General features: G+C 39.0%; 1 protein-coding gene and 1 pseudogene across 2 annotated transcripts in view; one reads left to right on the top strand and one right to left on the bottom strand.

Moving 5' to 3' along the window:
- Positions 1 to 12,634, top strand: part of CEP128 (centrosomal protein 128) — a 456,203-nt gene that overhangs the window by 111,364 nt on the left and 332,205 nt on the right. The window lies entirely within an intron of this gene.
- On the bottom strand, positions 7,560 to 7,832 carry LOC105737979 (annotated as a pseudogene).

Consider the following 12,634-nt stretch of genomic DNA (forward strand, 5'->3'; position numbering starts at 1 on the left):
TATTTCCAAAATTAAAATGAAAGGTAGAAAATTAGTGTTAAAAGCACCTAATTTTATATAACCCAAAGGAAATATTTAATGTTACTCATCTGCGTTTCTCTTTCATCTTGTCAGCACATCAATAGAAAATGTCTTTTAAATTTGGTTCAAGATTCAGATTGTAAAGATAATGAAATATTGACATACTCTTTACAAAGCCCTCTACATGTTTAATAAAGACTTACTTGAAATTGTCTCAGAGCAATGGTAATTATACAACTTTTAAAGTTTGCTTCATGGGTATTATTTTAGCCCTTGATCCTGCTGATGAAAATGCTAAAATATGATTATTTTGCTGAAGTCACATATTTAAAAAACTACGCTGGATAGATCTAAAAGGTAGAAAAATCCCTTTGCTCTATGTTCATAACCACACGTTGGTCCTCCCTCCCTTCTTTCCTTCCTTCACATTGTTTCTTTTCACTTGCCATCATGGTATACGTTGGAAAAAAATCTCATATATGTGAGCACTAAAAAAATTATTTGTAATAGCCTAATAATGCTCTTACTCAAGATTCCTGGCTTTCCCCTTGTCCTAACTTAATAGTTCTTTTACAATTTCATATGGGTTAGGTTGAGTCCTCTTGGATTAGTTTGGTTTGGTTGTATAGAGTTTGGGTGTGAAAAACAATTGGAGGAAAGGTTTTTACAACACAGCAAATATTATTGACTGCCTGTTACATGCCAGACACTGTTCTAGGTGCTGGCAACATAGCAAAGAACACAAATGCAGCCGATTCCTTGTTTCTCACAGTGGATCTAAAATTGATGCAGGCTGGGAGCAGTGGCTTGTGCCTGTAGTCTCGGCTACTCAAGAGGATGAGGTGAGAGGACTGCTTGAGCCAGGAGTTCAAGGCTGCAGCGAGCTGTGATTGTGCCACTGCACTCCAGCCTAGGCGACATAGTAAGACTCTGTCTCTAAAAAATAAGTAAATAAAAATAAAATTGGTGCGGAAAGTTCTTTGAGTTTGTCTTGCTTCTGAGAATAAATTTCTTTTTGAGAATGAAATTTTTTTTCCAGTTGCCATTGCAAAGAACATCACAAAGACAGTGTTTATCCCTGTAAGACATTAGCATTAACTAGTTTTATTTTTTCTGATTTTCTTATTTTGAACAATAAAATAGTCAATTAAATTTGCAGCTGTTTCTGATTTAGTGACACTTCCGATTTTCCTTTATTTTTCATTGTAAAAGAACTATTAAGTTAGAACAAGTTTATTGTCTGTATCACTAATGTTCTTATGGCACCTTTTGGAGGCCATTTGAATATCTTTGTTCCCAAGCTATTCTCAAAGTGATGTCTCATGCAGACTTTGTGAGATATTAGGTCATAGATTACTCGATTGTAACCTCTAACAATTGAGAATTTTCTTGAAATTTAGTCTCTGCTTTATTTTTGGAAAATATTGGGTAGTATGAAGCTGTTGCCTTATACATTCTATTAAAAAAGAGAGATTAATCTTCTTTAGTTGCTTTTCAGAGACCAAATATGAATAAAAAAGATGCACAAAATGAGATCATTGGTCAGGCCCAAGAACATATATATAGTAACAGTTCTTATGATTTATTCAATCATTAATGTCTTTCTTTTTAACCTTCACTTTCTGACACCTCTCCTACAGAACCTCATATGTGGTCTTGTCAAATAATTCCTTTTTTCTTAAACTTCCCTACTCAGCTCCATCATTTTTTCCTTTGTGCCAGTTGTTCACTGTTTCTGTGAACAACTTTGAATGTCTTTTCTTTCTTTTTGTGGAAATGCTAAACTTTTTCCACCATGAAGCCTTTTTGGATTATATCAGCTGTAAGTGATTGTTCTTCTTTCTGAATAATCCTTTTGTCCATATCACTAATATTCTTATGGCACCTTTCTCACACTCTCTTGAAGTAATCTGGGTACGTTTTGTTAAAAATTTCAAAGTGGGGCCAGGCACAGTGGCTCATGCCTGTAATCCCAGCACTTTGGGAGGCCAAGGCAAGCAGATCACTTGAGGTCAGGAGTTCAAGACCAGCCTGGCCAACATGGTGAAACCACATCTCTACTAAAGATACAAAAATTAGCCAGGTGTGGTGGCAGGTGCCTGTAATCCTAGCTACTTGGGAGGCTGAGGCAGGAGAATTGCTTGAACCCGGGGGCGGAGGTTGCAGTGAGCCGAGATTGCACCACTGCACTCCAGAATGGGCGACAGAGTGAGACTCCATCTCAAAAAAAAAAAAAAAAAAAAAAGCAAAGTAGGCCAAAATAAAGTAGAAAAAGAGACTCAGGAAAGAGCCAGCTGCCCTGTCACCAAGACAGAGTGAACTTTGGTGCTCTTACGTTGGTGGAGACATCATGTTTCAAGGTCTTGTCCTCACATCTGGAAACTTGAGTTTTCTGTGTGTGACCCAGGAGACTGGCTCATATTAACAATGAAACTCAGAAGAGAGAAGCATAGGTCAATGCAAAAGTAATTGCAAAAACTGAGATTACTTTTGCACCAACCTAATATACAAAAGATTACCACTTCACTGATTTACCCTGTGGGAGCCCTATACAGAACGAAAACATTATTCTCTTATGCAGGGCACCAATCTCCTCATTTTCTGGCTTTAGAATTAGTAACCAAAAAATTGCTTAATGAACACAGAATCAGAGAATAATGATGTCTTAAGGGTTGTTTTTCATAATTATAGTAGAACTTCTCAACCTCCCACCTCCCTTTTTACCGAGTCCTTACAACCAGAGATACTGTATACTTCAGCTAGATTCTATGTCTTGATTCCTGGGGTGTGTTGAACTGACATCTCTTCTCATTCCAGCAGTCTTCAATGCTTTCGCTCTGATGCTCAGTCTTATGTTTAATTTTTCTTTTGATATGTTGCTGTGCACAGATTTTGCCCTGGGCCACTTACTAGTATGCACTGATGTTATAATTCAGAGTTGTGGCATTCTGGGAGCCACTTATGAATTTAAAGCTTGTATTCCTGTTGAGATTATAAATGGGTTAAGTGCCAAGTTTTATCTCTGTGTCCCTATGTGTTCCCACACAGTCTTACCTATACTAGGTGCTTAATTAGTATTTGTTGAATGAAGTAATATGTTGTAAAAAATTTATTTTTTTTTAAGCTAATATTTGCTATCTAGTCATTTCTTAAAAGCACATCCATTTCTGGAAGATTTGTCAGTATTTAAGGGGACCTTTGCTATATCTTACTAATTGCATTAGTTTTTGTTGATCCAGAATAGATATTTCAAGCAGTTGTTTTACATTAGAGAAAAACAGTAAAAATGGCTCTTGAAAAAACAATGGAAGGAAGCTACATTTGAGTTTGCATAATGTACCTTTTAAATTGTACCTAAGATCTTAAATCTGTATATGCATAGAAAATACTAAGTACACTTTTCCCTTCTTCTAAACTCAAGTTGAACCTCATTAACCTTGATAGCCTATTGGTATTCATAAGAATTCCAAGCATCCTTGATCAGTTATTTCCCCTGATTTAATCTTTGCCTCCATCTTCCGTCAACTTACTCTTCTTGAAAAAAAATTTGACTTTTAAATTCAAGGAAGAACTTCAAAGAAAGAAAAAAACAAGGTACTGAACATAATTTAGATTAAATGTTGAAAGTGATAATTGAGTGATGACTGACATGATAATTCATTAGCAGAAACTTGAGACTATAATGGCAGTTTTCATTTTTTTTAAAAAAGAGGATGGTAGAAAAAAGAAAGTATAATCAATAATAGCTTATTTTTATGATTAGTACACTATAAATAGAAGGAAGGTTGTTTCTTTTACCATAAACTCTTGATTCATGCATGTCTTTCATAAAGCTGACCATTTTACTGTATGCTCGCTTTAATATTACTTTTAATAATGAGATTAAACCCTTTTTGGAGACCAAAGGTCTTAGACACCTTAATTATGCTGGTTGTAATTTCATGTTCTACTTCATTTTTAAAATCTTAATTTCTTCCTTATCTAAGTGCATATTGTAAAATATGCTATTACCTGAATAGCAAGTAATTTTTAATACCTAGATTAGATTATAAAGAAAACAAACATTGGCCACAACTTTGTAGACAGAAGCTATTAAGAAAGTTATTGTATCTAGTGGAAAGGAGGTCTGCTTCTATTATTAACCAAATTTACTCTGATTTGTGGGCTGATTACTAAATGCTCTATACTTCTGTATTTTTCACAAAGATGACTATTGGCAGAGCTGCTTTTTTTTTTTTTTTTTTTGAGACAGAATCTCACTCTGTCACCCAGGCTGGAGTGCAGTGGTGTGATCTCTGCTCACTGCAACCTCCACCTCCTGGGTTCAAGCGATTCTCCTGCTTCAGCCTCCTGAGTAGCTGGGATTACAGGTGTGTGCCACCAGGCCTGGCTAATTTTTGTATTTTTAGTAGAGACGGGGTTTCACCATGTTGGCCAGGCTGGTCTCGAACTCCTGACCTCGTGATCCGCCCGTCTTGACCTTCCAAAGTGCTGGGATTACAGGTGTGAGCCACCATGCCTGGCTGAGATGTTCTGCAAGTAAAAACCCTATAACTAAATAAGCCTTTATACCTATTAGAAGACTTGGTTTAATTCTCAGATCTTTCATCTGTATGAAAAAATGAATTTTGGGAGTTATGAGGAAAGGTAGTTTTTCTGTTTTCTTTAACTCTTTGAGTTGCAGAAAGCAGAAGTGGACTGAATATTTTAATTTTTTTTGAATGTATTACTAATACATTAGCTTGTATTTATTACTAATTACTAATTAGTTTGTATTTATTACTAATTGCTAATAGTTTGTATTTATTACTAATACATTAGTTTGTCATTTGAATGTGGTCAGTAAAACAGTTTAGAAATAAAATATCTATTTTTAAGTTTCTTTGTTTTCTGAAACCATAATAATTTCTGCCTTATGTTTTTTACATATAAATTAAATTGGGCTGGGAATGATGGCTCACGCCTGTAATCCCAGCACTTTGGGAAGCTAAGGCTGGAGGATTGCCTGAGCTTAGAAGTTCAAGACCAGCCTGGGCAGCATAGTGAAACCCCGTATCTACAAAAAAGTACAAAAAATAGCTAGGCATGGTAGCATGTGCCTCTAATACCAACTACTTGGGGGGTGATATGGTTTGGCTGTGATTCAAATCTCATCTTGAATCCCCACTGTTGTGGGAGGGACCCGGTGGGAGGTAATGGAATCATGGGGGCAGGTCTTTCCTGTACTGTTCTTATGACAGTGAATAAGTCTCATGAGATCTGATGGTTTTATAAAGCAGTTTCCCTGCACAAGCTCTCTTCTCTTGTCTGCCACCGTGTAAGACATGCCTTTCACCTTCCGCGATGACTCTGAAGCACCCCCAGCCACGGGGACCTGTAAGTCCATTAAAACTCTTTCTTTTGTAAATTGCCCAGTCTCAGGTGTGTCTTTATCAGCAACATGAAAACAGAATAATATAGCAAATTGGTACCAGGAGTGGAGAGCTGCTATAGATACACAAAAATGTTGAAGCGACTTTGGAACTGGGTAACAGGCAGGGGTTGGAACAGTTTGGAAGACTCAAAAGAATACAGGAAAATGTGGGAAAGTTTGGAACTTTCTATAGACTTGTTAAATGGCTTTGCCCAAAATGCTGATAGCATTATGGACAATAAAGTCCAGGGTGAGGTGGTCCCAGATGGAAATGAGCAACTTGTTGGGAACTGGAGCAAAGGTGACTCTTGTTAAGTTTTAGCAAAGAGACAGGCGGCATATTGCTCCTCCACTTGAGTTTTGTGGAACTTTGAACTTGAGAGAGATGTTTTAGGATATCTGTCAGAGGAAATTTTTAAGCAGCAAAGCATTCAAGAGGTGACTTGGGTGCTGTTAAAGGCATTCAGTTTTATAAGGGAAGTAGAGCATAAAAGTTTGGAGAATTTGCAGCCTGACAATGCAATAGGAAAGAAAATCCCATTTTCTGAGGAGAAATTCAAGCTGGCTGCAGAAATTTGCATAAGTAATGAGGAGCCAAATGTTAACCCCCAAAACAATGGGGAAAATGTCTCCAGGGCATATCAGAGACTTTTGCAGTAGCCCCTCCCATCACAAGCCCAGTGGCCTAGGAGGAAAAAGTGGTTTCATGGGCCAGGCCCAGGGACCCCATGTGGTGTGCGGCCTAGGGACTTGGTGCCCTGCATCCCAGCTTCTCAAGCCGTGGCTGAAAGGGGCCAATGTAGAGCTCAGGCTGTGGCTTCAGAGGGTGCAAGCCCCAAGCCTTGGCAGCATCCATGTGGTGTTGAGTGTACGGGTGCACAGAAGTCAAGAATTGAGGTTTGGGAACCTCCACCTAGATTTCAGAGGATGTATGCAAATACCTGAATGCCTAGGCAGAAGCTTGCTGCAGAGGCAGGGCCATCATGGAGAACCTCTGCTAGGGCAATGTGGAAAGGAAATGTGGGGTCGGAACCCCTGCACATTGTCCCTACTGGGGCACTGCCTAGTGGAGCTATGAGAAGAGGGCCACTGTCCTCCAGACCCCAGCATGGTAGATCCATGAACAGCTTGTACTGTGTACCTGGTAAAGCCTCAGACACTCAATGCCAGTCCATGAAAGCAGCCATGAGGGGAGCTCTACCCTACAAATCCACAGGGGTGGAAGCTGCGCAAGGCCATGGGAGCCTGCCTTTTGCATCAGCGTGACCTGGATGTGAGACATAGAATCAAAGGAGATCATTTTGGAGTTTTTTTTTTCCCAAGCCGAACTGTATCCAGCTTTATTAAAGATACTTTCCATAGACAATCATGGTATTTCAGTCAGGACATGGGCAGACAATCGTTAACAGTATACAACAACTTTCAAATGCCCTTCTTCAGTGGACTGCCAAAAATCAGAAAGCAACTATAAAACCCAATGAAGTCTTCATCTGATTCTCTGAACAGGGAAAGTTTAGAGTGAGGGTTGACATTTCACATTTAGCATGTTGTTTAACAACTTTTCACAAGCCGACCCTGACTTTCAGGAAGTGAAATGAAAGTGGCAGAATTTATCTGAAGATCCGCAGTCTCAAAATGGAACCACTGCTCTTTTGACAGGTGCCATCTCAGTGGCATCACTGGAAAGTCCAGATTGCCTGACACGCTGGTAACCAATGACTAGGGGTCAGGTCCCAGTAGTGGTCTGGGTTTAAGGGAGTTAAGTCTTTGCTGAAAGATGGAAAGGGAGAAGAGGACATAGAAATGAATTTTTTTTCCATAGCACAAGGCTTTTGTGCCAAGGTGGCCATGTGTGTCAAAGTCAGGGAATCCCTCCTCCTGGGAGCCAAGAGGAAGTCTCTCAAAACTAGAAGGGAAAGGTGTTTTCCCCACATCAGTCCAGCTTTGGAGACACTCTGTTAGTGACATATGCCCCTTCCCCCAAAAACAACAATGAAGTGTTCTGTGTGCTAACAACATAGCTTAAAAAAAAGTAAAATTATGCAGTTTTATAAAACTTGATAAAAAATAGTATTTCAAACTGTGCAGTCACCAGAAGTACACAGTTATCAAAAATGCACACACTTCACTTGGCATCTCTAGCACCTTCAGTTTTATGTGCCTGGTCTGTTTTGGCATCTCCATTTTCTACAGGGCTATTCCCCTCCTTGCCAGCATCAGCTTTTCTCTTTTTCCCTTTGGGTACTTTCTCTCCCTTCTTTGCAGGGGCCTTTTTAGGCTTGGGTTCTGGCTTTGGAGGAGCAGGTTTAGCAGACAACCTCGTGGATCTTCTGTGTGATTCGTCCTTCACCTTGGCTTTATCTCCTTTAGCATCCCCTTCAGCCTTTCTCTTGGGCATGGTGGCGGCAGCATGTTGGCACTGGACGTGGGATGCAGTGGCACATGGGCTTTGGTTGGTCAGGGGTTCGTTCTCACCTCTTCTTCACACTGCTCCCATTTTGAAGTGTTAAGATTTGACTTCCCTGTTGGATTTTGGACTTGCATGGGGCCAGTAGCCCCTTTGTTTTGGCCAATTTCTTTCATTTGGAATGGCTGTATTTACTCAATGCCTGTACTCCCATTGTATCTAGGAAGTAACTAACTTGCTTTTGCTTTTACAAGCTCATGGGTGGAAGAGACTTGCCTTGTCTCAGATGAGACTTTGGAGTATGGACTTTTGAGTTAAGACTTTGGGGGACTGTTGGGAAGGCATGATTGGTTTTGAAATGTGAGGACATGATATTTGGAGGTGCCAGGGGTGGAATGATATGGTTTGGCTTTGTCCCCACCCAGATCTCATCCTGGATCCCCATGTGTTGTGGAAGGGACCTGGTGGAAGGTATTTGAATCATGGGGGCAGTTCTTTCCTGTGCTAGTCTCATGATTATGAATAAGTTTCAAGAGATCTGATGGTTTTGTAAAGCAGAGGTTCCCTGCACAAGCTCCTTTCTCTTGTCTGCCACCATGTCAGACGTGCCTTTCACCTTCCACCATGATTGTGAGGCTTCCCCAGCCATGTGGAACTGTAAGTCCTTTAAACCTCTTTCTTTTGTAAATTGCCCAGTCTCGGTTATGTCTTTATCTGCAGTGTGAGAATGGAGTAATACAGGGGGCTGAGACAGGAGAATCACCAGAGTCTGGGAGGCCGAGGCTGCAGTGAGCCATGTTCACACCACTTCACTCCAGTCTGGGTGGAAGAGCAAGCTTCATCTCTTAAAAAAAAAAAAAATTAAATGGGGCCTTCTGATTCTTAGCTTTGTGTGCGTGTGTGTGTGTGTGTGTGTGTGTATGTGTGTATGTGTGTGACATATAACTTCGGTTCCTCAGAAAATATGAAGTATTGATAACTTTTTATTATCTATGGATCTATTGAAAATTTAAAGCAATTTGAAAGATAAAATACAGCTTTGGGAATAATTATTTGAGGACTTGCTATGGAAAAAATGGGTGGCACTAAACAAATGAGGTAACATTCCTTGAGTATCTAAGTAATTAAGAGTTATTCAATGCTTGTCTACCTCAAATACCACTGAAAGAGGGTTAGTATTCTTTATAATGAGCCAATTTTAACTGTTCATACATTATTCCTGTAGTCTTTATAGTTTCCTTATCTTTAGAGTGATTTTAACTTGATAGCATATCATTTTAAGTAGCAAATTAAATTGTTTTTTAGATGTTTGCTTTCAGGTAGTTCTCTCTAAGGGCATAAGGAAATGAGATTGTACTCAGCCTTAAACAGTAACAAAATTCAACAGGTCTATTATGCTCTTCAAAATGTTCAAATAGTACAAATTATCTTTGTAAAAAGTAAAGCTAACTTATTCATATGCACTGAGAAAACATTCTTTTAGTTCCTAATACATAACATATGACTAATATAAACAATGGTCAACATTAGGAAGATTTTTTTCAAGTGCATTAAATGTGTTTAATTTCTAGTGCTTTACTTGGGTGAAGAATGTGTTTGTTTCATGGAATATCTTATTTTGGGGGAACCTATAATGATAAAATGTTAGATTATAGTTTGCTCTTCCTTAGAGAAGATTAATAAATTTGGCAAACTTGTGGCAAGTCTCATTAAGGAAAGAGAAACAGTTTCTGCTTTTGTGAGTGATGGACTAGTGTTTTGTAGAGTAAACCTTATACTGGTACAATTTAGAAAAGCTGGCTAGGACATATTTGTAAAAATATATTCGAAGGTTTCAGAGAGCTATCTGTAGGCAGCAAGGACAGGAGGGTTCAAGTATTTTGTTGGGGAGGCAAGTTCAGAGTGACAGTTCTGACATTTGCCACTACTGTTCTCCTGAAATGTTTTCTGATTCATAAGCAGAGCTTATAGGCCCACTGAAGAGGAAGAGCTCTGGTAAAGATTTCACAATTGGGATACTCAGAGGACTAAGCCCCTAGGAGTCTAAATGAACTCAAAATACACTTTCTCTACTCACAAAGACTGTAGCATTGTAACATAGCTTTGGGTCTGCCCCTGTCCTAACTTCCCATCAAGACAAAAGTAAATGTTTTATGGAGGAAGATATGATCATCCAGAGGTTTGTATGATTTCTATAATTTGTCATATACAGTGTCTAGCATTCAATCAAACTTAACTGGCATATCAGGAAACAAATCCATTCTACCAGAAGGTGCGAGAAAAAAACAAGAAATGTCAATAGGCATATGGACTCTTCAGATATTGGAGTTATCAAAAACAACTTTAAAATAATGATTGTTAATATATTATGAAATTAGATCATATATTTAATTCTTACAGAGGTCAGGAAGTTATAAAAAGGATCAACTACAAATCCTACATCCAAAATATGATTAAAATTAAGAGCTGGATAGTTATGTAGGTAGAGTTTAAGAGAATAGTAGACACATTTTTAAAATTATTACTCAAGTATTTTATGAGGTCTCCATCTATGTGTATGATTAGATTATATAATTTAATATGTGGTTTGGTTTCAGGTTTTATGTTCTGTTTTTCCTATCTTCTACTTGGCAATGAAAACAATTATTCAGTATTTTACTGAATACATTTTGATTAAAGGCCTGTTAGGAATTGAGTCTGGTGCTAGGTTCTAGGAGTACACAAATCCACACAATCCTTGCTGTCAATAAAGTGACAATCATTGAACTCACACTCAGCACTGAAGTGTTGGTTTTCCTAGAACAACCAGGCCCTTTCAGCATGGATGGACAGTATTATAGACTGAATATTGTGTACCGCCAAAATTCATATTTTCAAATCTAATCCCCAAAGTAATGACATTTAGAGATAGGGACTTGGGGAGGTAATAAGGTCATGAGGCTGTCTTCATGACTGAGATTAGTGTCCTTATAAGAAGAGGCCAGAGAGGCCGGGCGCAATGGCTCACACCTGTAATCCCAGCACTTTGGGAGGCCAAGGTGGGCAGATCATGACATCAGGAGATCGAAACCATCCTGGCTAACACAGTGAAACCCCATCTCTACTAAAATTACAAAAAATTAGCCGGGTGTGGTGGCAAGTGCCTGTAGTCCCAGCTACTCGGGAGGCTGAGGCAGGAGAATGGTGTGAACCCAGGAGGCGGAGCTTGCAGTGAGCCGAGATCACGCCACTGCACTCCAGCCTGGGTGACAGAGCGAGACTACATCTCAAAAAAAAAAAAAAAAAAAAAGAAGAGGCCAGAGAGCTAGCTTGCTGCCTTTCCTCCATATGGGGATATAAAGAAAGTTGTCGGTCTGCAGCTCAAAGAAGGTCCTCACCAGAATTTGACCATGCAAGGTAGTATTCAGATCTTTGATTTCCAGCTTCCAGGACTGTGAGAAATACATTTTTGTTGCTTATAAGTCACCCAGTCTGTGGTGCTTTGTTAAAGCAGCTTGAACTACAGGCATAATCATAGTGAGACTTGAAATTAGGATTAGGACAGTGGGAACTGTAGATCTTAAGAAACAGGCCTGGGGCTCTTCCATTCCTATTGCAAAAGGATAGCTCCTGTCCTTCAAGGACAGAATAATATATTTAAAAGCAAAGACTCAGAAGACAAAGTAGCTGAAATATCTTTAAATAGAAATTGATATTTTCTGGTTGAAAATCTGCAAGAGTGGTTTTGTAGTTTCACTTGTTTATTCTATTATTATATAACATTCTTCAGGTATATTTGTTTGTTCCTTCTAGGTTGCAAGTAACGGAGACACTCAGATGGGTGTTTAATTTAAGGGAAGCAAGAAACTGTCTTGGAAGATTCCCTGCTGGGCTTCAGGGAGAAAGCAAATTTCATACATTTTACTACACATGACCTGTGTCATCATTAACATTGTTAATTCCAAAGACTGAAAACTTGAGCTACCTCTAGATGGCTGTCTTTGGTTCAGTTATTAATCCACTAGTCTAACCATCTGTGGTCAGGGATTAGAGTCACAGGGCTGTGTTGAAATATGATTGGGTAGCAATTGCTTTTTGCCTGAAGAACTTCTTTTAGTATTCCTTGTAAGGCTAATCTACTAGCAACAGATTCTCTGAGTTTTTGTTTATCTGGGCATGTCTTTATTTCAGCTTTATTTTTAAAGGATAGTTTTGCTAGATATAAGAATTTAGTAGACTGGGCACGGTGGCTTGTGCCTGTAATCCTAGCACTTTGGGAGGTGGAGGTGGGAGGATTGCTTGAGTCCAGGAGTTCAAGACCAACCTGGGAAACACAGTAAGACACTGTCTCTACATAAAAGCAAAATTTAGCCAGGCATAGTGGTACATGCCTGTAGTCCCAGCTACTCAGGAGGCTGAGGTGAGGGGATCACTTGAGCCCAGGAGGATGAGGCCGCAGTGGGCTGTGATCACACCATTGCACTTAGCCTGGGCGACAGAGCTACACCCTGTCTCACAAAAAAAAAAAAAAAAAAAAAAAAGACTTTAGTTGCCTTTCTTTTGTCCTCAGAATATGCCATGCCAAATGCCTCCTGGTCTTCATTGTTTCTCATAAGAAGTCAGATATTAATCTTACTGGATTTCCTCAAACATAATGAGACACTTTTGCTGCTTTAAAGATTTTCTTGTTATCTTTGTCTTTTTTAACCTTTTGATTGTGATACATTTGGGTGTGGTTCTCTTTGTATTTATACTGCCTAAAGTTCATTGACCTTCTTGGATATGTAGACTGATTTTTTTTTCAAATTTAGAAG

The sequence above is a fragment of the Nomascus leucogenys genome, chromosome 22a (genome assembly GCF_006542625.1).
Source record: "Nomascus leucogenys isolate Asia chromosome 22a, Asia_NLE_v1, whole genome shotgun sequence".
Taxonomy (NCBI): Eukaryota; Metazoa; Chordata; class Mammalia; order Primates; family Hylobatidae; genus Nomascus; species Nomascus leucogenys.